This window comes from Balaenoptera physalus (assembly GCF_965194825.1).
Source record: "Balaenoptera physalus genome assembly, chromosome: 3".
Taxonomy (NCBI): Eukaryota; Metazoa; Chordata; class Mammalia; order Artiodactyla; family Balaenopteridae; genus Balaenoptera; species Balaenoptera physalus.
Genome location: NC_138890.1, coordinates 114060017 through 114087562, shown reverse-complemented (window position 1 = coordinate 114087562; position 27546 = coordinate 114060017). Strand labels below are relative to the sequence as shown.

Below are 27546 nucleotides of genomic sequence, written 5' to 3'. Positions count from 1 at the left end.
ACCTCACCCCCAAGTCCTACCCCACTTTAAAAGCCCTACCCCTAATCCTATGGAAATAACCAGGCCATTCATTCACTCAGCTAATGGTTATTATACTACATACCTACTTGTGCAATGTTAATTCCTGGGAATGCAGCAATAAACAACAGACCTTGTTTCTACCCGTGAAATGACTCTATGGGGCATTCCCCCAAACCCTCTGCTTTAGCTCCTCTCTGAAGTACCTAGATAACAGTATCTAATGCACATTCCTGAGTTGCTTTGCAGATGTGAAAACCTCCACCAAATGAAAGACGTTAACTACCTGATGACCATGAGCACATAGCCCCCAGACCTACTGGTGCCTAAGGACTCGTAGTGTTAACCGCTGTGACACTGCCCTGTTACCTCACCATCAGCCAATCAGAGAACTGTGCACAAGCTGACCACATACCCTGTGACCCAACCCCCTCCCTCACCTGGCCTTAAAAATGCTTTGCTGAAACCGTTCGGGGACTTCGGGGTTTTGGAGGGGGCACGAGCCACCCGTCTCCTTGCGTGGCCTTGCAACAAACCTTTCTCTGCTCCAAACGCCGATGTTTTGGTTTGTTTGTCCTCACTGTGTGTCAGGCACACAAACTTGCGTTAACATAACGAGTTGTTTAGAAGAAAGGAAACTGGATGCTCCTTTCTGTACTGGAAGGAGTACTGATCACTGACATAATGGTGCATTCATATTAATGAATCCAATGCACCCATTGAAATGATTATACAGGAAAAGTTACCGCCATGGAAAGATGTCCACACTGCATTAACTGAAAATAGTTAATAACACAACAGTATAGAGCATGATAGCATTTGGGGTAAAATTATAACAAGACATAGATCTGCAATAACAACAACAAAAAACAATCTAAAAGGATATACCAGGGCTTCCCTGGTGGCGCAGTGGTTGAGAATCTGCCTGCCAATGCAGGGGACACGGGTTCGTGCCCTGGTCTGGGAAGATCCCACATGCCGCAGAGCAACTGGGCCCGTGAGTCGCAATTACTGAGCCTGCACGTCTGGAGCCTGTGCTCCGCAACAAGAGAGGACGTGATAGTGAGAGGCCCGCGCACCGCGATGAAGAGTGGCCCCCACTCGCCACAACTAGAGAAAGCCCTCGCACAGAAACGAAGACCCAACACAGCCATAAATAAATAAAAATAAAAATAAAAGGATATACCAGTATGTCAATGGTAGATAACAGAATTGTAGGATTATGAGTGACTACACTTTTCTGTATTTTCTGAACTCTTTGTAACCAGCACATATCTTGTAATTAGAAAAAAAAACACTTCAAGTTTCTCTTTTGGAAGAAAACAAAACATTTCTCTTCTACCTTACAGGTGGTAAGCACTCAAGTATTTGCTAAACAAATCAGCCAGCGAGTAAATGACATCTACTTCTGCTATGCGATTGCTAGAAAACAGCCAGAGTGAACTATCACTGTGACTGAGGCATAAAACTAGGAAATTCCACTGTGCTGTATTTTTAAGTATGGTTAAGACGGTGAATTTTGTTTTTACCTCAATTTAAAAATTCTTTAACCCTTATAATGTTTTTTAGAGTTTAATTGCTATAAATAAACCTCTACTTGGTAGAATTTGAAGCAAATGAAAATGAAATAGGAAAAATTAAATGGCTACCTAAGAGTGCAAGTTAAACAAGAAACTGTGTGTTTGCCTGGCCCAGAAATTGGCTCTTGTGTTTCCTTCATTTCAGGTTCTTAAGTTTTTCTCTTTTGAGTTCAGAGAAGCCCTTAAAGCTCCAAGGTTTTCACAATCTTTTCCATAACTGTCGCGACTCGATTCTGGAGGATTGTCGGAAGGGAGTTTGGGACAGGAGGTTTCTCACACATGTTTCCACATTCTAGAACGTGCTGGTTTCAACAGCATTTCCATGAAAAGCATTGTCAAGGGTCAGTGTCCTTCCTTCATGAGCACTGAGTACCCACCGCCACTGGGACCGAATCTGAAACGGGCAAAGGACAGGTCATCAACACCCACCAAGCCAGCGCTGGCTTTTGGGTTACAACGAATCTGGACACAACCGTTCGCCTTGTTGGGAGCCTCTTTCTCACGAGGTTAGGGTTACTTACAGCACCAAAAGAATGCTGATCGAGTTCTCTGTTCTCAGACAGCAGTTGGATTCTTTGAGTCATTCCCTCACACCACCCTCCGCTTATGCATCTTCTAAAAAATACCACACTCGATACACTTTAGTAAGTTGGTGGAGAGAATCTATAAGGTTTAAGGTTAAAAGGTAAACTAACTCCGCTTTCTGGCAGTTCAACAGAAAACAAACACTCGTGGGAGACAGATCATTTAGAGCAAAGTTTGTCAAACTCAGCACCCTTGGGAGCCCCATAATTCTTGGGGGGATGCTGTCCTGTGCACCGTGGCATGTTTAGCAGCTTCCTTGGCCTCTCCCCACTACACACCAGTAGCAGCCCCCCCTCCTCTCCCTCACAAGTGGAGCCGATCAGAAATGTCTCAGACAAATGCCCTCCCCCCTTCTCGATGGAGCCAGGCTGTCTGGGTTCACACTCGAGCTCCAAAGCAGCCTGGTTAAGCGTCCTTGGGCCAATTCTTTTCTTTTTTTTAAATTAATTAATTAATTTTTTATTATTTATTTTATTTATTTTTGGCTGTGTTGGGTCTTCGTTTCTGTGCGAGGGCTTTCTCTAGTTGCGGCGAGCGGGGGCCACTCTTCATCGCGGTGCGCGGGCCTCTCACTATCACGTCCTCTCTTGTTGTGGAGCACAGGCTCCAGACGCGAAGGCTCAGCAGCTGTGGCTCACGGGCCTAGTTGCTCCGCGGCATGTGGGATCTTCCCAGACCAGGGCTCGAACCCGTGTCCCCTGCATTGGCAGGCAGACTCTCAACCGCTGCGCCACCAGGGAAGCTTGGGCCAATTCTTTACCTCTCCAGGTTTCAATTATCTCATTGTTAAATGGGAATAAAAATACCTACTTCACAGGGTTGTTGTGAGGATTAAATGAGTCAGTTCAGGAAAAGCTCTCAGCACAGAGCCTAATACAGGGTACCCACCCACTTTCCCAAGAAAGCCACCTGTACTCATCATCTACATCATCAATACTCATGTCCCTCCTCCCCAGAGAGGCCCCCCTCCTTAGTCCATCAGGTAGATATGGAAAGAGGTAAAGATGGGAGGGGAATGGGATCAAATCATTACTACCTCACTTATAACAACGCTTTCATTTTTCTGCCCTAATGTGAAAGATAAATGCATCTCTTGAAGGAAAATACTTTCAGAAATAAAACTTCTGCGATCTAAACCCAGGAAAGCATCCTAGCAACTTGGGGAAAAGTCGTCATGTGTGTGGAAGCACTTCCCACGTGCCCAATTTATTTCCACTGAGGAACAAGCAAGACAATCAGAACATTCATTTGCACCCACTGAAGCCACAAATACCTGCAGAAGAACAGTTCTGAGAAAGATGAGTTAAGCAAGTTCTAGGAAAAAAATGGTGTAGGAAAACAAAACCTTGAAATTCAAAATGGAAAAGTGTAGGATGATGGGAAGAAAAGTGCTCATTAGGTTTAAACCATGTTTAAAAGTCAGTTTTAAGGCTTCTCATCAAGATGAGAGAGGGGGGAAAATCCTGCTTGTTCCACTTCATAATAGCTTATCAACAAGCAGTTAATGAAACACAAAGCCCAAAATTTGCCTGATTGTGTCGTGGAGATTATGCTGCAATGAAGAAATCTGCCAAGCCCTTTCTAAGAGGTGCTTTACGCCAGCCCAATCCCCCGACACTGCTAAGCCTGGTGATGGAGGCCACAGAGCCAACTAGATCCAAGTGTGCTCTGGGAAGGAGAACAGAAATGGGCTCATTTCACAGACAGTTCCAGTAGGCATGACCTCAGAGCTCAGGTGGGCCAGCAGTTTCAAGGGGTTAGCAGTGCACTCCTTTCCCTACCAAGTGAAATCCCATGTGCAACTCCAATGTATAAAACATATGGATGCACTAAAACACTACAAATGTTCTTACATATACATACAACACATATTTATCAAATGCTTACTAGTGACCAGGCACTGTTCTAGGAGCTAGTAGTACAGTCACTGCCCTCATGAAGCTTACATTCTAGTCGATTTATATCAAACTCGGCATCCCCCAAATTCCACCCAAACTGGGACATGTCGCAGCACCTAGGTTGAAAACCTCTGATCCAGTCCAGTCCCCTCATTTTCCTGATATGAAATCAGAGGCCCAGAAAGGTTAGGTTATTTGACTGAAGGACAAATCTAGGGATGGGCATCAGTGGACCAGCAAAAAACACACCATTTGAGACAATTCAGCAGTCTGGAGGCAGGACGAGCTAAAAACTCAGCCTGTGGGTCCCACACTTCTGCATCCATAGGGCAATCAACTCACAGACACGCAAACCCACTAAAACATGGCACCATAAGTAGTTTAAACAACGCTCTGTCGACTCTAGCAAGAAGGCAGTAAGTGTCTAAGTGTCTAGTACAGTTTGAAAGGTTTCCATCACAACACAGTTAAAGTGATGGCATTTTATGGCTCACGATGAGTCAGCCACAAATCTGAGCTCTCTGGAAGCTACGGGCTACGGCTGCTAAGTGGCCAAGCCCCTGAGGTGCCTCCCTCCCTACGTCTGAGAAGCAGGCGAGTCCCTCCCCGCATCCTTCACACAACCGCAGGGTCAACTGCTGGTCACTCACCCTACCCGCCGTAGGAAGAGGCCACGGCTCCAGACACCTCCGACCCCTGACAAGTGACAAGCTGGCTATCTCTGAAGGTGAGACTAGCTGCAGTGGTTCTGTGCAAGGACAGACTCACACACGCCTCCTGCCCTAGATTTTCCAGCAGTCAGGATTGCATATAACCCTATTCTTTAGGATTCCCAAAATGCCCGATAGAAGGTGACGTTTTAAACCTGTTTTCACATAAATGAATAGAAGAACTGGAAAGAGAAATGTCAGACAGAGGCCTCTGGTTTGGAAAACCCCGTACCTGTAGGGCACCAGCCCTCAGGGGCAGGGAAGGGAGAGAGAAAGGGCCGCAGTAGCTCCTGGTTCTCACGGGGACCCTCCTACAGGGTCGCCCTCACCCGTCTCTCCACATGAAAGCCTGGTGGCCACATGAAAGGGCCTGGTCTCACAGCCTTTTCTCAGAGCTGGAGTAACAGCTGCACTGTTTTCCTGCAGCTGAGAAAACACCTCACAGTTGAGATTGCTGTTCCTCCGTCCCTCAAAGATTCAGGAAGCCTTCTTCCCAGCCCCCCTCTCCTTCCATCCCCGAAGTTTACCTCCTCCTCATACTTGTAGCTTGAAGAGGAAGGAATGAATAGGTGTGTACCCTTCCCCCAGGCAAATATCCGCAGTTAACTGCCTTTTTTGTTTGAAGAGCTGCCCAGGGGCCCAGTGGATCTTATCGGCAACCCGCCTACCCTCTTCTGAACCTGGGCCTCATGACAAGGCCAGCTGGCACCAAACCCTAGGTGACAGGGTTTGTGAGGTTGCTTTTATTCAGCGACAGGCAGCTTTCACAGCACCGGCTGGCAGAGAACTCTCACACACGTGCAACTCCCCCCTGCGACCGCGCCCCCATCCTGAGAAGCTTCCTGTTAATGTTCTTAAAATACCTCTGCAAAAGGAACCGAGGCCACACATGAAGGAGCCCATGAATCGTATTTTTTTCTATCAAAATATCAACAGAAATGAAAATATTCTTATGTAGTCCCCCCCGCCCCAACCTTCACCTTCATATTTTTAATCCATCAGAGCGCTGGCTGTGCCAGCAAGGAGGGCAGAGGGGAGTCTAAGGGAGGTTCTCCCAGGGGCATTCTTTTTAAAGAAAGAAGTCACTTCCCAAGTTGGGAGTGGTGTTCCCTCTGCCACTTAAAACTACAAAGATAGAGCCCTTCTACTGGCCCTACACTGTGGAAGAACAGTATCCCGGCTTCAAAATCAAATGGCACGGATCAAAAAGCTAGGCTGACGCACATACTCAATGAACTGTTATTGGGCTGCAAGGTAGATAGACCCAAGGGGTAGGCGGTTCAGGAAATGGACCTGAATTACTGTGATTTGTTCAGTCACACCTGGTGTTTCTCAAGCCAGCTGGGTGGAGTGGATAGGGGGTAGACAGAGTAGAGGGTTCCCTGCAGGAGTCTGGTCTGTCTCGCCCGCCCTTCCTTCCTTCCCCCCAGGGAAATCCAAGGGTCAAGGGGCCCAAGTGGGGCAAATGCCAGGTTGGGGCCAGGGCAGGACTGACGGAGGGTGCCTCTGAAGCGGGACCCTCCAGGGAGAGAGAGGGAATCAGCCAGCACGAGGCCTGAGCGCCCACACAGGAAACTGGGGGAATGCAGGCAGCAATGAAGTCACGAAGAAACCTTCCTGGCCCCTGACTTGGTGGTGGCAGGAGGGGGAGGCCCAGGAAGCCAAGAGCTGCTGGAGTGACAGGAGCACATCTGGTGGGGATGTGGTGAGAGCACAGGACTGTGGACAAGAGCCTGGATGAGGGGATGGACAGAGGAAGTGCAGGAAGGCCCCCAAACAGACCGGCCCAGAGTAGACTAAGCCACAGACTGCTTCACAGCAAGAGCGGAGAGCGCTCGGCAAATTCTGAGGTGCCCGAGCTCGAGGTGCCAAGTGTGGCTCCCAGGCCAGCACCGTGGGCATCGCTGGGAGCCCGTCGGGTCCCAGCCCCCAACTACTACTCAGAACTGGAACCTGCACTTATTCAATAATAAGCTCCCAGGTGATCTGTGGCTCCTTCAATGCTGTACCCAAGCTCAGGGAACTAGGGTGAGGGCTTTCCTTCTGCAGCGGCAGGGCCTCCTCTTCCACGGGTCTGGAACAAGCCAATGGCAGGTGAGGGTGTGTGTTTAAGGAAGACATTTCACACCCCTCTCAGCAAGTACCCGAGCTCTCCGCTCAGGAGGACTCTTCAGGGATGGCAAATAGGGAACGCATGTTTCCAGGGGGATCAAACACTGCTTCAATATGACAAGATAAGGGAATTGCGACAGACAAGTATGCGGTCCCTGAAAAAGATGTCGTTAAATAATTTAATATGGGAAAATGCTCATGGACACATCCCTGGGAAAAGACAGAGTAAACACACTAAAATATTAACCAGAGCTGTGATTTTTAAATCATCTTTGTGTTCTTTACCTTGTCCTGATTTTTCTAAGTTTTCAACATTAGGATGAATTTCATAACAAGTTCTTTTAATTAAAAGAAAATTATACAAAATTTTAATCAGTGAAGAATAAAAGAGTAGAAGTCTTCTGACCTGGAAAAAAGTACAAAGCCCATTTAATTTGCTACCTTCCACATACGCTATGACTTGCTATCTAGCTGTCTATTTTATTTATAAAATTCATTCTAGGAATTCCTTGGCAGTCCAGTGGTTAGGCCTCCGCGCTTCCACTGCAGGGGGCACGGGTTCAATCCCTGGTCGGGGAACTAAAATCCCGCATGCTGCGCAGTACGGCCAGAAAACAAAAAAAAAGAAAAGAAAAATTCATTCTCTTGGGGTACATTAAAAAAACAAGACAACCTTGGCAAAATCAAAGAATATCAGAAGGGAAGAAATACCATAAGCAGTTCATGCAGCTCAATATCAAAAAAACAAATAACCCAATCCAAAAGTGGGCAGAAGACCTAAACAGACATTTCTCCAAAGAAGATATACAGATTGCCAACAAACACATGAAAGAATGCTCAACATCACTAATCATTAGAGAAATGCAAATCAAAACTAAATGAGGTATCACCTCACACCAGTCAGAATGGCCATCATCAAAAAATCTACAAACAATAAATGCTGGAGAGGGTGTGGAGAAAAGGGAACCCTCTTGCACTGTTGGTGGGAATGTAAATTGATACAGCCGCTATGGAGAACAGTATGGAGGTTCCTTAAAAAACTAAATATAGAACTACCATTCGACCCAGCAGTCCCACTACTGGGCATATACCCTGAGGAAACCATAATTCAAAAAGAGTCATGCACCACAATGTTCATTGCAGCTCTATGTACAATAGCCAGGACATGGAAGCAACCTAAGTGGCCATCGACAGATGAATGGATAAACATGTGGCACATATATACAATGGAATATTACTCAGCCATAAAAAGAAACGAAATTGAGTTATTTGTAGTGAGGTGGATGGACCTAGAGACTGTCATACAGAGTGAAGTCAGAAAGAGAAAAATAAATACCGTATGCTAACATATATATATGGAATCTAAAAAAAAAAAAAAGGTTCTCAAGAACCTAGGGGCAGGACAGGAATAAAGACACAGATGTAGAGAATGGACTTGAGGACACGGGGAAGGGGACGAGTAAGCTGGGACGAAGTGAGAGAGTGGCATGGACTTATATACACTATCAAATGTAAAATAGATAGCTAGTGGGAAGCAGCTACATAGCACAGGGAGATCAGCTCGGTGCTTTGTGACCACCTAGAGTGGTGGGATAGGGAGGGTGGGAGGGAGACGCAAGAAGCAGGAGATATGAGGATATATGTATATGTATAGCTGATTCACTTTGTTACAAAGCAGAAACTAACACACCATTGTAAAGCAATTATACTCTGATAAAGGTGTTAAAAAAAATGAAATAAAATTCAAAAAAAAAAAAAAAAAAGAATCCAAAGAATTATATGCTGTTCTGCCATCAAAACACCGAAAATTAAAGCTGGGAATGTCTTTAAAAAAAAAAAAACCTGGGAGTGTCTTAAGCAACCAGGGAGATCCTTCTACCCAGTACTCATTATAAATAATAGTTACCTACCATTTCTTAAACACTTCCTCTGTATCAAGGCACTACACTAGGGTGCTTGCAAGACCTTCTTTGATTTAATCTTTTTTTTTTGGCCGCAAGGCATGCGGGATCTTAGCTCCCCCACCAGGGATTGAACCCGTGCCCCCTGCAGTGGAAGCACGGAGCCCTAACCACTGGACCGCCGGGGAATTCCCTGATTTAATCTTCAGAAGAGCCCTATGATTTAAGTATCGCAATCCCCATTTTACAGATAAGGAAACCTCAATCTCAGATTGCAAAGCCCATCAGGATTCCGAAAACTGTTGTTACACCACCACATCCCCAGGAGACCTGGAGTACACTGTTTTGAAGCCTCCTCCACCCGCCCCCACACAGAAACATAAAATCAAGAGAGACCCAAAAGCACCTAAATGCACACAAGACCGAGGCAGTCAGAAGGGCCCATTAGATATGCATCGTCCTCACTGGCCCTCACTCGGCACCATTCCAAAGGCTCGCTATAGTATAATACAGCCAAGGCCTCCAGCATCAAGTATCATTCTGAAAGACATTTGGCAGTGTTTATTCTTCTTATAAGTTGTGGTAGCAGTAGTAACAATAGAAAATTGTACTGTGTATTCTCTAGGTGCCAGGTAGGGCCCTAAATTCCTTACATAGATTCATTCTCACAATCCTGTGAGGCAGATAATGATTTACCAGTTTTTCACTGGTATTTTTGCCATCTTTTCACAAATGAGAAAGTATTACTTAACTTTTTGGCATGAAAATGTACCACTCTTAGAATCAGAGAAAAAATTTATAAGTTATGCTGACTTTGAAGGAGTGATGTAAAGACAAAAGAAGAAGTAGAGGAAAGAAGGAGAAAAGAGAGAAAAAGGAAAAAAGAATGTCGATTCCATTTTTTTTCACAAATGAGAAAACTGATGTGGACAGAAGTGAGGCAACTTTCCTAAGGTCCTGAGATGTGAACTCAGTCAGCCAGGTCCTAACACTCAAACCCAAACCTTTATGGTGCCATCTCTAGGATGGAGCAGCCATCAAGAGTTACTGGCATACACTCAGGATAAAATTATATTCTACAGAGAGGGATGATATTTAAAAGTTTCTAGCAATTATTTTGGACTCTAGCTTTAAAAACAGACACTAAGCATAAAATAGAGTGAAACTGAGTTTGGCACTTTGCAGCAAGCCTAAAATCTGAACTACAATCCAAATCTCCTTTTATCATTCGCCGCCTTCTTTCAACTATTACATTAAGTAAAAAAAATTCAGGTTGCCTACACTCTCAATCATTATGATACTGCACAAAATGTCCATTTCTAAACTGTCCCATGATTCACATTTTTCCCATTGCTAACATTAGAACACCTCCCACGCTTTCTAATAGAAATAAAAAGATCATTCCGAACTCTTCCGAACGAATTATACAACAACAAGATACATAAGCAAAAGACGGAAAACAAAAATTGCATTTAGGCTTAAAGTAAATTTCATGGTAAGTTCAGAAGACTCCCTTTCCCTCAAAATATCACATAGAAACTTTTCTTTTTTTAATTTAACTTCTTGGGATCATCTCTTCAGAGACTGCATAAAACAAAATAGTTTTTCAACCAACCTTTGAAGTTATCAAATAACTGAAAAGTGATCAATATAAACAAACAAGAATTTGAACTCACCTACACTAAACATTCACAGTTTAAGACAACACTAGGCAAGAGTAAAAGTAAACAAACAACAGAAACTTGCTCCCTAATATAGGTAGGAATCCCTTGGCCAGTGGAGCAATGCAAACAGACTTGTTCCCCCGTATCAAAGCGATAATGATGACATCTTCAAGGAGGACATGAGATCAGCCACGTAAAGTGCTCAGCCCACGTGCCTGGCACGTAGTAAGTGTTCAACATTAGCTTGTATTAAATGCTCATTCCATCAATACAAGGTTACTTACCAGCTCTGCACCTCAATCACCTCATCTACAAAATAGAGATAATAGTAGTTCCAACATCATAGGATTGTTAGGACAGAAAATGTAGTAAAGCACTTAGAACAACAATGTTAGTTACCAATATTATTCTTAGCGCCCTTAAAAAAGAAACTGAGAGGCTTACAGAGCTGGGGTCTGAACCCAGTAGCTCCAAAGTAGCTAGCATCTCATTTCCTCAAACTCAAACCTGGAGCTGACGCTTAGACAGACTTACCCGGCTGCCAGCTCTCTTCCCACTGCACGAGGAACAAGGGGACAAGGAACCTACGGGCTCCCTTCCTCTCGGCAGCTCCACCTGCTCCAGCAATGTGCAGCTTCAGCATCCTCAGCCCCACCACCCAAACCTCACATCTAACCAAAAAGTTATTCTCCTTTGCATTTCTGTTCGCCGACTTTTTCCAAAAGGATTTTGTTGGGGGGTGGGAGGGGGGTGTTTTGTAACTACGTAAACAAACAACAACAACAAAGGCAGCTGCTCCCATTTCTGCAGCACTCACTCCCAAATGCTAGGATGGACTCTTACGTGTGGACAGTTTCTCCCAACCTGTGAGATACTTACTTCTGTTATTATCCCCACTGCAGCAATGAGAAACTTGGGCTCAAGGAAATAAGGTGCCCAAGGTCACAGCTCATTAAGGGTGAGGACAGCGCCCAAACCCAGGTGTGATTTAAAGTCAGCATTCTTAACTGCCTCACCGAACTAAATGTGGAAAAGAAAAAAGGAAAGAGGGATTAGCACCTTCGAAAAACAATAACTGTTTTGGAAAATCCAATCAAAATTCATTTTCTAATGAAGTTACTGCTTAATAAATGAAAATATTACATAAAGAGCTGGCTAGTGCCGCGTACAGCAAGGAAGCGTACTTTAGTCCTGACAACTCCATGACTCAGAAGCACAGTTTACCAGTGACATAGGGACGACTCCAGTTTCCACTGACACAGTATTTATACTTTGTGATTTGTATAAACAAAACCATCTCTCATGCCTCCAACATCTACCACAGCCCTGTGAAACCTACAGTTAGAAATCTGAAAATATTTAATCTCATGACCACACGAAGAAATGAGCCAACCATCTAAGACTGACTAGTCACCAGTCCCCAGACTGCAACCTCCAGCCCACTGACCAACAGTCCCACTGTGTCTAAATCCCAGATGGATAACTCCTCCAACGTAGGATCAATTTCTTAAAATTAACAGAATTGAGAGCCCAGAAATAAACACTAACATTTATGGTCAATTAATTTCTGACAAGTGGGCCGAGTTAATGCACTGGAGGAAAAACAACAGTATTTTCAATAAACAGTGCTAGAACTATTGATAGATACCCAAATGCAAAAGAATAAAGCTGGACCCATTCCTTATACCATACACAAAAATTAACTCAAAAAATGGACCAAAGACCTAAACGTATGAGCTAAAACTATGAAACTCTTAGAAGAAAACACAGGACTTAAATCTTCATGACCTTGGGTTGGACAAAGCATTTTTTAGACACAAGATATAGCACAAGCCAGGAAAGAAAAAACAGATACATTGGACTACATCAAAATTTTAAAAATTTTATGTTGCAAATGATGCCATCGAGAAAGTGAAAAGATAACTCACAGAATGAGAAAACATTTGCAAATCACGTATCTTACAGAGCTGGTATCTAGAATATAAAAAAAACTCTTGGGCTTCCCTGGTGGCGCAGTGGTTGAGAATCTGCCTGCCAATGCAGGGGACACGGGTTCGAGCCCTCTTCTGGGAAGATCCCACATGCCACGGAGCAACTAGGCCCGTGAGCCACGACTACTGAGCCTGCGCGTCTGGAGCCTGTGCTCCGCAACAAGAGAGGCCGCGATAATGAGAGGCCCGTGCACCGCGATGAGGAGTGGCCCCCGCTTGCCGCAACTAGAGAAAGCCTTCGCACAGAAACGAAGACCCAACACAGCCAAAAATAAATAAATAAATAAATAAATAAACCCAAAGTTTAAAAAAAAAAAAACTCTTAATATTCAATTTTGAAAAAACAACCCAACTTATAAATGAGCAAAGGATCTGAACAGACATTTCTCCAAAGAAGATATGAATGGACAATAAGCACCTGAAAAGATGCTCAACATCATTAGTTATTAGGAAAATGTAAATCAAAACCAAAATGAGATACCACTTCACAAACTAGGGTGGATATAATTTAAAAAAAAGAAAAAAACAGACAATAATAAGCATTGGTGAGGATATGGATAAATTAGAACCCACTTACACTGCTGGTAGGAATATAAGATGCAGCAGCCTCTTTGGAAAATGATTTATTTAAAACAGCCATAAAGTGGAAACAAACTAAACAACCATCAGCTGAAAAATGGATGAGATAAATGTGGTATTTTGCATAAAAAGGAATGAAGTACTGACATATACTACAAATGGATGAACCTTGAAAACACGCTAGGTGAAAGAAGTCAGTCATAAAAGCCACATATTGTACAATTCCATTCACATGCAATGTTCAGAATAGGCAAATCCATAGAGTAAGAAAGTAAATTAATAGTTGTCAGGGATCTGAGGAAGTTTGGGAAGAAACTGGGAACAACTGCTAATGGTCACAGAGGTGATAAAAATGTCCTAATATTAGATTGTAGTGATGGTTGTACAACTTTGTGAATATACTAAAAAACCACTTAATTTTTACACTTTAAATGGATGAGCTAGGGACCTCCCTGGTGGTCCAGTGGTTAAGACTCTGCGCTCCCAATGAAGGGGGGCCGGGTTTGATCCCTTGTCAGGGGAACTAGATCCCACATGCCGCAACTAAGAGTCCGCACCCCACAACTAAAAGATCCTGCACACCGCAACTAAGACCCAGCACAGCCAAATAAATAAATAAATAAATAAATAAATAAATAAATAAATATTTTTAAAAATAAATAAATGGATGAGCTATATGGTATGTGAACTATATCTCAAAACTAACTTTTAAAATTTTATAAAGAATTTCTCTAATTAAAAAAAACCTAATATAGTCATTTTTATAAGACAAATAAGGAAGTATCCAAAAAAAGAAAAAAGAGGAAACCTAAAATAATAATTTTAAAAGGCTGGACATTTCTGCTCAACAGAGAAGTAAACGCTTGGGCATTGCTCCAACTCACTTTAAGGATAAAAATAAAACTATGAGGTTTTTTTGAACACCTGTTAATTTAAACAGGAATAAAGTCTCCCCAAGGGCAAATTCCCAGCACTTTGGAGCTGAAATTGTTCCATGTGATTCTTAAATTATTGGTCAGCTATAAAATGCTTTGTAAAGTTTACATTATTTCATGGATCTTTCAACATTGAGTTTTCTTAAGAGACTGCACATTGGAAATGGATGATTCTTAGTACTGGACCTCCCATTCCTCTAACAATTTTCTTGTACCAAAAACAGCCCTTTCAGTACTTCCTAGTAACCCACGGTCAGCTGCAGCACCCTGACAAAGACTGATTTGACAGCTTAACTATAATCTTGGCAACCACTTTTATGGGTGGCACACTTTTTTTTTTTTCTAGTTCTATTCACTTCAGTACACTTTAGTCAAGAAAAGTCTACATTTACATATGTAACTCGTGGGTAATGCAGATAATAATAAATTATACCCCACATCCTTATCAACGGCGCAACCAAACTGATAATCTCAGTTTCCTGTCTCTCTGGACTCAGGCTTCTTGTCACCAGAATTGGCTCTTAATTATTCAACTGTACTGCCTCTGGACTATCCACAAAAAAGCTTACAAAATGCATACTGGAAAAATATCTAAATGAACTCTCTCACCATAAAGCATGCTTTTCCTTCTCCTATCAAACACATAACTTTATCTAACTAGCTTAGCTTAAGCACGCAATCTTAATATGACACTTCTGAGCAACATTTAAAGTAAACTACATCCAAAATACAACCTGCTGTCTGTATGTCAAGTTTTGAATGCATGTTATATAAGTCAAGGTGGTGCTGTGGTAGAATCATCTACCTTGCTTATCTGTGTCCTTTTTTATCTCCGTATGTACTACTGGAAGTAGGATTCAGTCCATTTTGCAGTTCTAAATTCCATGGAAAAATTATCAAGGCCAAACCACCAAGTGGTTCTTGTCTGGGCAGCACCATCCTCCCTCTGTGGCCTTGTGGGTTGTTGCTTATAAAGGTGGAGACAGTTTTCACAAAGACTGGTAAGTGCTACTGATATCTAACTGGCTTAGCTTAGGCACTAAATCTTAATGTTATCAAGCATACTAAATACCAGCTCAGGACTCCCTCAAGAGAAAGAACTGCTTCACCCAAAATTCCAACAGCACTGCCCCGGGGACCCACTAGTTAAAGATCATTTCTCCCAAATGCCACAACTCACTTAATTAGTTATAGCTTTTTCTTTAACTCTTCTAATAAAAGCCTTATAGAATAGATACTTTTTTTGATCAGGAGCTCCCTCCCTACTTTCTCTTAGTACCTAAAGCATTTTTATTACTCTCAAAGTCTTAGAAAGATCGGGAAGGGGGAATGGAAGGACAGTGCTGAGTGGAGGAGAATAGGGGCATCTCTCTAAAATCTGGGAATACGGTCAGGTCAGACTCACAATGAAGGGGAAATGGGATAAGCATCAGCCTCTTCCAGCGCTCTGTGCCCTGCTTTCTTTCTGCCATGTCACAGCAGGAAAATGAAGTCAGAGACTCAGCTCTGCTGGACCTCTAGCTTCCAAGAAAATACAATCCCATGACAACCCTCAACCCTCTCCTCCCCCCATCATAAGGAAATAATTTACTGCTTCATGCTTTTCAAAGCATGCAGCCAGAAGCCACTGCTGGGTATAACAATTTGCATAGAGCGCCTCATTGGTTAACCAGCTCAATCTAAATGGCCTAATACCCCTTACTCAGCAACCTGCAACTTTCACAAACTACATGGCTTGGTAAGAAATAAAAAAGCACATTCTTAAAAACTGCTTTCTGTTAAAGCTCATGATCCACAGATGAAGCAGAACTTCCTGGAAAAAAAAAAAATTCAAACAACTGCTTGGGAGTTTAATAGAGGAGAGAGGACAAAAGGTTTAAACTGATTTTACTGCAGCAAAATACAGTGGAAAAAAACCAATGTGAGATTTCAACCATAAGATTATGTTTAAAATCTGCAACCATGAGCTCTCTGTTGAACTGCAGATGTCTTCAGAAAAACCCCAACACTCACCCATTCTCTCTCCTGTCATTTACCAAATGTTCACTGTGTACAGGCCACGGGGGCACACCAAAGGCCAGGGTAGCAGGCCAGGGTGGCAGTCCCTGCTGCACGCTGATTAGCTGTGTGAACCCGGAAGAGGGCCTGAGCCCTGCGGGCCTGTCTCTTCTTCAATAACATGAGAGGGTGGACATGCCACTCCCTTAAGGATTCATCTAGCTCCAGAAGATGACTGTGTAACTAACCAGATTCTCACCGTCCATAAGATACCTGAGAATGGTAACCCACCAAAGGAGTGACAGGCATCACTCACATCAGAAATCTCATGGTCAGCAGTGAGACTTTCTCTGGCTTGCTACCAACCAAAAACTTCCCATGATGGTTCTAATTTCAAACTGCCTGACCATTATCCTTAAAAACTATTTGGGAGTGCTAGAAGTTCCAATAATTTGGCTTCCGACTGAACCTTCTCATACCCAGAGGTACAATTCCCCTCTGTCAGCATGTCCCAATTTTCAGTTTAAGGTTTGGGTAGACAGTGAGGATTTTCATAACCAGGAGAGCTGCATCAACCCAACTGTGGTCCTCTATTCCCCAGGAGCCAGAGCCCATTCCCACCTTCAATGCTGCCTCTTCTACTCTACAAAACCACTGCAACCCTCTCCAAGTTCTGGGCCAGCAAGTCATTTCAGCCTGGGGAGGCTGGCAGGAAGAGGAATTCAACCAGAGCTCCCTAAAATGAAGTAGAGCTGTTTCCAAAGATAGGAAGAGTTCCTATCTCTGAAGTTGTTCACTTACCATAGTACAAGAAATCTGAGCACAATTGGGTAGGAGGATCAGAAGACCCTTCCAGCCACTTCCAGTACCAACTTTCTGGGAGTTTGTCCAAAGAGAAGCAGCGGGCCCAGCTCCTCCCTCACGCAGCTAAGAGGCATACGAATTGGTCGGCCTTTCTGAAGGAGGTTTGCCACGTCCAGGGCTTCTGACCTATGCATTTTATAGTTGGTTCTGCTATACTTGCTCTGAAAATACAAATTTGTTCCAACAGGGCGGATATGGAAGGAGTTTAGAGCATCTCACCCCAGGATATGACACTTTGGCATATTGATTATTTTGAGGCAAGGCACCTGAGAAACAGCAGGTGCAAGAAGGGCACTCTGACCTCCATGTTTCTTCCTGAAAGCAGGAGATGACGTTCCCACATGAGAGGTGTCCTCCCTGCACCAGAAGGAAGACATTCTTATCAAGGACAAGAAGCTGAGATGGAGAGAATTCTACACAAAGAGACCTTATTAAAATTAATTTTTATCTTCCTTTCACCTCCCCACATAATTTAGTCATTTTTCCACCACTGCCTCTCTTTGTTCAATCTAATATAAAAGTAGGTTTCACTATTCCTTGGGTCTTCATTTCCTTATGAGGGCTCCCAGGTCACATAAAACTTGTGTTAAATAAATGTGTATGTTTTTCTCCTGTTAATCTTTGTCAGTTTAATTTTCAGATCCAGCCAGAGACCCTAAAAGGGTCAAGGAAAACTTTTTCCTCCCCTACCATGTTAGGGAACAATATGAGCAAAACAGGACGTGCAGTTTTGTCTGTGAGAAACATATACTGAAGGCAGAACACCGTGCCCAGCTGAACTGAGCGACACAGAACATATGAAACACACACTCCTCCGCTCCACCTGCATTATGAGTCACTCGAAAGCACATCTGGTGTTACCACTTTCCATCCAGTTTCAGATAACCCTCCATCCACCACTTCACAACAACTCACAAGCTGCAACTTTTCCAACACCTGCTTCCACAAGCAAATTTCAGGTCTTTTTCAAGGTCAAGTGCCAAATTTTCATAGTATTACATATCTCTTAACCATTTAACATTTGTAAAACTGTAATATCATTTTTACCAGGTTCCCTTTTTGTGTGTGTGTGTGTGTGTGTGTGTGTGTGTGTGTGTGTCACTGACAAAACTTTCAATGCTGTGCTCCAACCCCATTTTCCCCACAAGGCCTGTGGTTTTTGCTGTTCCATTTTGCATAGTGTGATTTTTAGGAATGCATATTCATGTTGTGTTACAGAAGGACTATTTCCAGAGCTCTAACCTAAAGAGGCATGGGACTAAAAAAAGATTACATAAGAGTTACTTAAGTTTTTTGTTTTTTTTTAATATACTAAACATTTAATAAAGGGTAAATAGTGAAATAAATGTCCACGTGATCAATTAAATGTGATACTGCCATTAAAATGTTCTCATTCTTACGATATGTGGAAATGTCCATAATGTTGTGTGAAAGTAATTTAGGATATAAAACAGTACATAAAGCATGATCTGATATTCATTCATTCATTCATTCATTCATTATTCATTCATTCTGCATGGCTTGGGGGATTTTTAGTTCCCTGACCAAGGACTGAACCCAAGCCGTCAGCAGTGAGAGCGTGGAGTCCTAACCACTGGACTGCCAGAGAATTCCCAGTCTAATTTATTTTAATACTAGAACGAAATAAAACAAAATACTAACAAGGGTTTGTTCTCTCTAGCATTATAAATGATATTCATTTTCTTCTTTATACTTTTCTGTATTTCCCAAATTTCCTATGATAACTATATATTATTTTTATAAAGCAGAAAGTACTGTTTGTTACTTGTCATTTGCTAAAAAGTCTAGTAAACTGATCCACTCTTATCCTTTCTTCAAGATGCTATAATACATACTATAATCTTCACAAAATTTTAAGGAATAAAAAGGCAATAAAGAAGATAGAATACTGAAAAACATTTAATTAATACCCATCCTACCCCTCCTCCCAAAAAAGGGTAAGAAAGAACAAAGAACAGATGAAGAAATGGAAATGACCAACAATATATAGCCTGAAGTTCAAGCATGAATAATTACATTAAATGTAAATGATCTAAACATCCAATTAAAAGGCAGAGACTGTCAGAAGGGATCAAAAAGTCCCAACTACATGTTGTTTATAAGAGCATTTTTAAATCTAAGACACAGATGAGTTGAAAGTTAAAAGGGTAGTATGGCCATCAGACAAAGACTTGAAGACAAACACCATTACCAGAGATAAAAAGGATCATTTTATAAAAGGATCAATTCATTAAGGAGACATAACAATTCCAAATGTGTGTATACATAATACAGCTTCAAAATATATTAAACAAAAACTGACATAACTACTGGTAGAAAGAGACAAAAACACAATCATATTTGAAAAATTTAACACCCTTCTCCCAGTAATTGACAGAATTAGACCCCTCTATCAGTAAAGATAGAGAAGATTTGCACAACACTAGCAACCAACTTGAACGCTATACCCAACCTGCTGGTAGTATGGAAAAATGAGCAGGCAGTGAAGAGACTAGGAGAGGAAAACCAGTTTACACAATACGCATTTCCATCTTCCTGCCTTTAAGTCAACCCCCTCAACACTCTGGCCTTACTTGTAAGGCTGTCATTTGGTCAAGCCACGATGGGCAGTAACTACCCAATAACTGTAGAAAACATGTTCTTTCCAAGAGCACATGGAACATTCATCAAAATGTATCATATTCTGAGCCATCAAAAAGAAATATATACAGAATATGTTCTCTTATCACAAGCGTAAACTAGAAATCAATAGCAAAAATATGCCTGGAAAATCCTCAAATACTTGGAAAATAACAACACACTTCTAAATAACCAACAGGTCAAAGAAGAAATCACAAGGGAAATTAGAAAATATTTTGAATGGAATGATAATGAAAACAAAGCATATCAAAATGTGTGGGATGTAAAATGATTTTAAATATGCCCTTGAGAGGAAAGAAAAGATTTAAAATAAGGGTTTATGCGTCTACCTATAAAAAAACCCATAAAATAATTTAAAATAAATAATAATAGATTAAGATCAAAGTAAGTTAAAAAAGGGAAAAAAGAGCAGAAATCAATGAAATAGAGAATAACTAACAACAAAAAAAATTGTTTCTTTCACAAGATTAATCAGATTGATAAACTCATAGAGTCATCAAAAAAAGAATAAAGAACACAAATTACTAATATCAGGAATGACTGAAGAGACGTATTAAGCACATTGTTTTTTAGAATATAAGTTATCTCGATACAGACCACTAACAGATTCCTACAAAAGACTTGCATTTAGAAAATCCATTACGTTAACCCCAATGGTGTTGAAAAATCAGGCAGGGGATGACATGGTTAGGACTATACTTTGGTAGAAGGATCAACCTGCTGGTAGTATGGAAAAAGGAGCAGGCAGCGAAGAGACTAGGAGAGGAAAACCAGTTTACACGATAATGTATTTCCATCTTCCTCCCTTTAAGTCAACCCCCTCAACACTCTGGCCTTACTTGTGAGGCTGTCATTTGGTCAAGCCACGATGGGCAGGAAGTACAGCACTCACTAGGGTTATTACACTAGTTCCTCCTAGCTTGTGCTCCACAGGGATAGTTCTCTCATTCAGCCTACATTCCCACCCTCTTCTATGGGTCTTCCAGTACTGAAGAATCTGGAAAATGTAACCACATTTCTCAGACTCCTTTGCTGTTGGGGACCTGACAATTAGCAACCCTCACAATATTTGGAAGGTGAAAACAAGGTGGGGGACCATCCTCCTGCTGCAGTGTCTGCTTCCCAGCAAGGTCCTAGGACAATGGCCAGACTTGGGGTTCCCATGTTAAGCCGCCACCTGTGTGGGTATCAAGAGGCGGGGGGGCAGCAGCCCGGGCTTTCAGACATCTGGATTACTGCTGGAGTGGTGTGCCCTTAAATCCAAGAGTTCAAAGGCGGCCCCCTGACTCTTGCTCCTCTAGCTCTTTAATTTCTTCAACAGTTAATTCCCTACATTAAATCGTTCTGCTTAAAACTGAGTGGTCTCAGTTTTCTGCATTGAACCCTGACACACCTGCATCACCAACTTACAGATAACAAAGAGTCTTAATGTTGTCTTGTTTTCATCCCTTTCAACAATCATATAAGGGAGGCAAGACACAAATTTCCCCCGTTTGATGAACAAAGAAACCAAGGCTCAGAAAACTTAAAAACTGGGAAGGGTAGTGAGTTCCCCAACACTGGAGAGGCTCAAACACACCAGAGGTACACTTAGGAGGCGCATTTTTACAAGACGTCTAAGCTTCAGATGGGGAATTAAAAGGCATGCCTTTTAAAGCCTCTTCCAAAACTTTCTCTGATTCCATGATCTGCCTCATCAATCACCACACAAATAGCCCAACCTGGGCTAAGGATCAGAGCATTAGGCGACTCAGCCCTGCGTAAATTACTGAGATACAATGCAAGAAACAAAACACTGGAAAATAAATCCCGTAAAGACCTCATGAGCTTTGTTTCAAAGAGCAATTGGCTAGTTTATAAAAAACGATATTTAAACAAACATTAGCCTGATTTTCCATCTCTCCTAGTTATCTCTGCATAAATAAGATTTAAGCGGTTGTGTGTATGTGTTTTTCCTACTTTTGTTTAGACTAGACAGTTTTCATGAGGGGGAAAATGCTGTCTTATCACTATATTTTGTAACCTTACTTCAAACCGAAATTGTTTCAAAATTTATTCTGTGATAAGAACCCACCCTAAGTTTTTCCATTAACAGCTGCTTTCCTTAAACATCAGCTCAACTTTAATCTCACAAGGCAAACTACAGAAGAAAAGCCAAAAGTAAAGTCCTATTTCCTTCAAAATTCAAACAGATGTTTTAATGTAATCAAACAAATCCATTGTTTGAATTTCCTACACACACACTACACTGACTCCCAGATTATGTTCTAAAATCTTCGAAAATATCATTAATACACAAGCTAGAAAATACGAGGATGTCCCCACTGGAAATGTTTAAAATTCATTTTAACAAGGGTTGCAAAGGTTCACTTCGGACTACTTGAAAAACCTGATCGTTAGGGACAATCAAGGTGGTCTAGATGGGTAACTTGATCCATTGGATGCTTGCTCTGAGCATCCAATCGCAATCGCAAATTCAACTAACAACAGCAGCATGTAATGACAATTCACTAACAATGCTGCTTGACTCAGGACACTGAAAGAACACAAGATCTTCATCTATAATTACCATTATAATTAAAGATACAGAAAGCACTTTAGTCAAAGGGTAAAATGGAATTGTGTCCAATGGCTAGTTCTGTAGACATACCATGTTACACGAGGACTTCCTTTTTAATGTTAAATTATCATAGGTGAACAGGCCACACACTGCTCGTCCTGCTCTGAATACAAGTAGACAATGCCATCGTTATTGCTCTGTCCTTTCTTTTTTTTTTTTTAATAAAAAACTTTTTTTTTTTAATTTTTATTTATTTATTTATTTTTAATTTATGGCTATGTTGGGTCTTCATTTCTGTGCGAGGGCTTTCACTAGTTGTGGCAAGTGGGGGCCACTCTTCATCGCTGTGCGCGGGCCTCTCACTATCGCGGCCTCTCTTGTTGCGGAGCACAGGCTCCAGACGTGCAGGCTCAGTAATTGTGGCTCACGGGCCCAGCCGCTCCGGGCCCAGCCGCTCCGGGCCCAGCCGCTCCGCGGCATGTGGGATCCTCCCAGACCAGGGCTCGAACCCGTGTTCCCTGCATTAGCAGGCAGATTCTCAACCACTGCGCCACCAGGGAAGCCCTGCTCTGTCCTTTCTAAAGGCGATTTACATTAAAACACCTGGGAAACTGAAAAGTAAGCTTCTGAGTCTCACAGTTAACTCATTCCCAGATATTCAGTATCTCTGGGAAATTGACAGGCGACATTCATAGGGAAAACGGGGGTGGGAAGCAAGCAGTGGGCAAGGGGGTGTTACCTTTTATCTCATTAGCAGAGAGATGAGTCAGAGGCTGCCCTCTACTCCCTACAGATGGGCCCTCCCAGCAAAGCAATCCCACGCAAGACCTGCCGCAGCCCAAAGCTATTTGCCAGCCTGCCCAGGTCAGCTCTAAAGCCACCCAAGAAAACAAATCTGAATGAGCAACCTTCATGCTGACTCTCCGCCTACAACGGCAACCTTCACTCTCTTCATTGTTCAAGGTCAGTGACAAACTTATCTTTACAACAACGTGAACTTGGCTAACTACACAGAGGCATCTCCAAACCACTCTTTCTGTATCAGCAACAGTTCAACATCAGCCGAATCACCACCACCTTTGTCAGTATGGTAGAGCAATGATGTGGCCATTTTACTGCAACTTGCCCGCATTTTATAAAACGAATAGAAAAATAAAACTGCCAATACTAGTGATAAGCACAGGACTCACAGAGAAGGGCACCTTTATAGAGCAAGAAAACAGAGACTCAAACACCATCTAGACAGATGGTATCCGCATAAGTGACTGTAAAGAAAAAGACCAAAGTTAAAAATGATGTTGAAAATGGTTATTGTCGATGGCATCTAAAGGAGGTGTAGCTGGGATTTTCTTCATTATTTTTAGTCTTTTGGGAATTGAAACACACACACACACACACACACACACACACACACACTCGTATTAACACATAAGCCTATTAACTGACTTTCACATATTTATGTTTACTTAATACCTCTGGAAAAATTGCCATGTTTGAAGGTAGAGGACTGCACTACTTTCTGGGAATAAGCCCAGAAAACATGGCTGCAAATGAGTGGCTGGTGCACTTGAAAAACTCCTGTAATTCAGCAGGGTTGAATCAAACATAGCACCTACAACATAATCCCAACTCCACAAAGTAAAATCATATATATTAAATGTGAGTGACTGTTATAAAATATCAAAATATAGTTCTCTCTGGGTGATATGTATTTCACAAATGCCCCAAACTGTGTTCAAAAAAGCATCAGTCATGCAAAGAATGAACTTTTGTGCCTAGATCCCTTCCAAGGGTGGAAGCAACACGTGATATAATGAGGACCTAACATTTCCAATCACTATAAACAAAGAGCTGTAGGGAAAAAGTTTTGTAACCAAAAGCACACAACAGGGGGTTCAGCTAGGTCACAGTACATGCTCTGTCTAGGAGAGAGGAAATGCACCCACACAGTAGCCAGGAAACAACTCCAGTGCATCAGATGACCACATACTAGGTGGTGTGGACAGGTTTTGTGTGCAAGTTCTGAGAATTCTTAAAGCAAGGGGAAGGTCATTTCTGAGGAAAATGCTTCTTGAGCTTGGCCTTAAAAGCAGAGATTTGGGTTTTATAGAGAAGGAAGGACATCTCAGGGAAGTCAGTACTTTTATGTGGTATGTAATTTACTTTTTAAAGAGGTCCTCATGGATTTTGTGTGTGTGTGTGTGTGTGTGTGTGTGTGTGTGTGTGTGTGTGTGTGTGTGTGTGTCTCTGTGTGTTTTAAGCTACAGTCTAGAGGTGATCAGATGCCCTGATGAGGAAGACCCATTCCAGCTAACACTTAACAAAAGCCGGCCTCTAAAAGCCTCCTGCGTGGGCTTCAGTTACTTCTAACTCCAATGACCCCAGGCTTTGTTAACCAGCGTTAACGATGAGACATGGTGAAAACCGCAAGAACTCTCGATACACAGCAACTCTGCTCAAACCCTTGCAGGAAGGACTTGACCAAACTTTAATAGGCTTCTAGTAGCCTGAGGCTGCATCCCTGGGATGACCTAGCTGCCTTTTGCCTTTTTGAGTTCTTGTCTGGAAAAGTTCAGGGCTGTAAAAAGAAATTTACTGTTTGTTCTAGCCAGCACCTAAGATAGGCCCTAACCTCCCTTTCTTTTTTCTTTTTTTTTTTTTAATTTGTTTATTTATGTTTGGCTGTGTTGGGTCTTCATCGCTGCGCACAGGCTTTCTCTAGTTGCAGTGAGTGGGGGCTACTCTTCGTTGCAGTGCGCGGGCTTCTCATTGCAGTGGCTTCTCTTGTTGCGGAGCAGGGGCTCTAGGTGCGCAAGCTTCAGTAGTTGTGATTCGCGGGCTCTAGAGAACAGGCTCAGTAGTTGTGGTGCACAGGCTTAGTTGCTCCGCGGCATGTGGGATTTTCCCAGACCAGGGCTCGAACCCATGTCCCCTGCATTGGCAGGCAGATTCTTAACCACTGCGCCACTAGGGAAGTCCCTATCCTCCCTTTCTTAAGAGCATTTACTAAATAGGGCTAATAATTGTGAATCCTTCCTCTGTCCCTGAGAAGAGGGACAGATAGGACACATTTCCTACAAGTCTGGAGTGTCTTTCTCAAGGACTTAAATGCCATTCCTTTGAAATGTAATCATCAGGAAGGATAGGGTCTATCTCCTAGTCTCAGCGGAAGGACAGAATCTAACCTGCCAGCTATCAGACCCAGCTGGCCTCATCACCCATACTCCAAACAAACCTTTGTAACGTCTCACTTCCCTAACTCTACTTGGGCCTCCACTCACTCCTCCCTATTCCCTCATCGTCCCTTGAAAACTCCCAGTGATCTGTGCTAATCAGGATGGAGCTCAGGTCTTTCTGTCAGTGAGTGGTTACTGAATAAAATCTGTTTTCATTGCTTTAACTAACGTCCAGCTTTATTTATCTTTGACAGTGGACAGTCCCTGGTGGCATTCTGTGGCTTTGTCAATCAATTAACATAACAGATGTTAGAAATTTGTTTTCGTTGGGGAAAATCTCAGGGATCAAGTAATACAATCTGGCTGGAAACACCCTGGCGTGGGCATTCCCACCCTTATATGAACCAGCTACAAGGACAAGGAGTCTTCTGCCTGAGAGTGGGACCGTGGGCTTGATCCATCCATGCGGTCCTGTGCTTCAGCAGTCTTGGTCAAGTTCTTCCTTCTAGAAGGTTGTCACATCTGCCTCAGGGGAACATGCAAGTCACGTGTCAGTGCACCAAGAAGGGCAAAGAGCTGGAACTTCGTGAAGCCGCAGATCAGGCTGTATAACTGTGCTGTGCCTGCCTGCCAATAAATGCCTGTACAAGCGACAGAATTTGGTCTGAGACTTGCTGTCTTTATAACCTGGACAGACTATGAGGAAGAAGCTAAACCCCACCCACTGGTAACTCCTGGCAACCACCAATATCTACCAAGACAGCCTCATAGCTATGCAATCAAAGCTGCCTTAGGGCCATTATAAGCAACAACAATGAGCAACAGTTCCTCATGATTTATTCATACTGTATTTAGAATAATAAGGAATAACAGTTTCCCAGTTAGGAGCTCCAACTCGAGTCAGGTGGACCAGTGTTGAAGGCCTGGCTCCACCACCACGTAAATATCAGTCAAGTTAATTTATCTCTCTGCACTTCAGTTGCCTCACCTGCAAAAGGAGGCCAATTAGAACATTCCCCGACCCCATAGGGTTGCTGTGGAGAATGAGTGATATAACGTAGGTAAAAACAGCACACTCGTGGGCATGAAATAAGCTTCAGCTATTGTTACTATTATCATTAATGCTTATACTTGCCTGGAGTAAACCCTGCCAAGCCTTACTCTCAAATTGCCTTGACGAGGTGTCTAGATCTTCCAATTACACATCTCATTTCACCTCTGACAGGGTGTCCTGTCACTTTCTGCAGTGAGCTTCCCCCACACTTCCAATCCCCAACTAGCCCTTAAGTTCCAGGAGAGCAAGGACGCACTTTGTTAATCACCCAGTGCCCAGGGGCCTTACCACAGTGCTGGGTACCCAGAAGGTGTCGAGTAACCACTGTCCTGTGACCTCTGCTTCCATTAGCACCGATCAGCCAACGGCCTAAGCAAAATCTAAGTATATCAGGGTCAATGCAAAGATAAAATGACCCGGAGACTGTCCAGGTAGAGGTGGATAATGGTCACTAAGATCTTGGGGGTTCCTTACTCTGTGCCAAACCCTGTACGAGAGACATTATCGCATGTAATACTCATAATAACCCTAAGGAGGTATTATCATACCCATTCAACCACAGAGGAAAACTGAGGTTAACTGAGGGTAAGTGACGTGCACAGTCACACCACCCCTCCGTGTCCAGATTTCCCAATTCAAATCCAGACCTGAGTCCAAAGCCCAGGCTCTTTTCTGGGTTACACATTGTTTCTGACAGTATCAGTTAAAGTCCCCCAAATTTCTATCTCCAACCTCAAACTTCTCCCAACTTAAAAATCCAACTGATGACTTGCCATCTCCATTTAATTTATAATAGGCATCTCAAATGCGACAGAGCGAGAAGAAAACTATGGGTTTTCCTTGCCAAATGTCTTCCTCCCTTCAAGGAAGAGCCAATGCTCTCATTCCCACCCCCCACTTCTAACCCATGTAAAAGTCCAGCTCTACCGCTACAATATGCCCAGAAGCCAGTGACGCCCCACTGTAAGCACCACGACGCCCTAAATTAAGGTACCACACTCTCCCCTCCTTGGCCTAGGGCAACAGCAGGTTGCCAGGATTCAAGCTCCGTCAAGAAGAATTTGGGCTCACTGCGGAAGCCCAGACCACTGCTCACACGCAGGAGGAGGCAGCTTAAAAGTATTCACCGGGTGGCCAGCTCTGACTGCTCTCTCTCCATGCCAGTCCCTGACAGTCAAGTCTTCACAGCACCCAAGGTGACCACTTCTTTTCCTCCAACACCCTGGAAGCCTCCCTACCCAGGCCCTGATGTGGGTGCCT

The 27546-nt window shown here is 42.9% G+C and overlaps 1 protein-coding gene across 3 annotated transcripts in view; it reads right to left on the bottom strand.

Annotated features, from left to right (window-relative positions):
- The window catches only part of SERINC5 (serine incorporator 5), an 83781-nt gene that overhangs the window by 53382 nt on the left and 2853 nt on the right, over window positions 1-27546 (bottom strand). The window contains exon 2 of one of the 3 annotated variants that reach the window (XM_082458172.1): window positions 11348-11488. The exons of the other annotated variants lie outside the window; for them this stretch is intronic. The gene's annotated coding sequence lies outside the window, so the exon portion shown is untranslated. The remainder of the gene's footprint in view (window positions 1-11347; window positions 11489-27546) is intronic. 3 annotated transcript variants of the gene reach the window in all.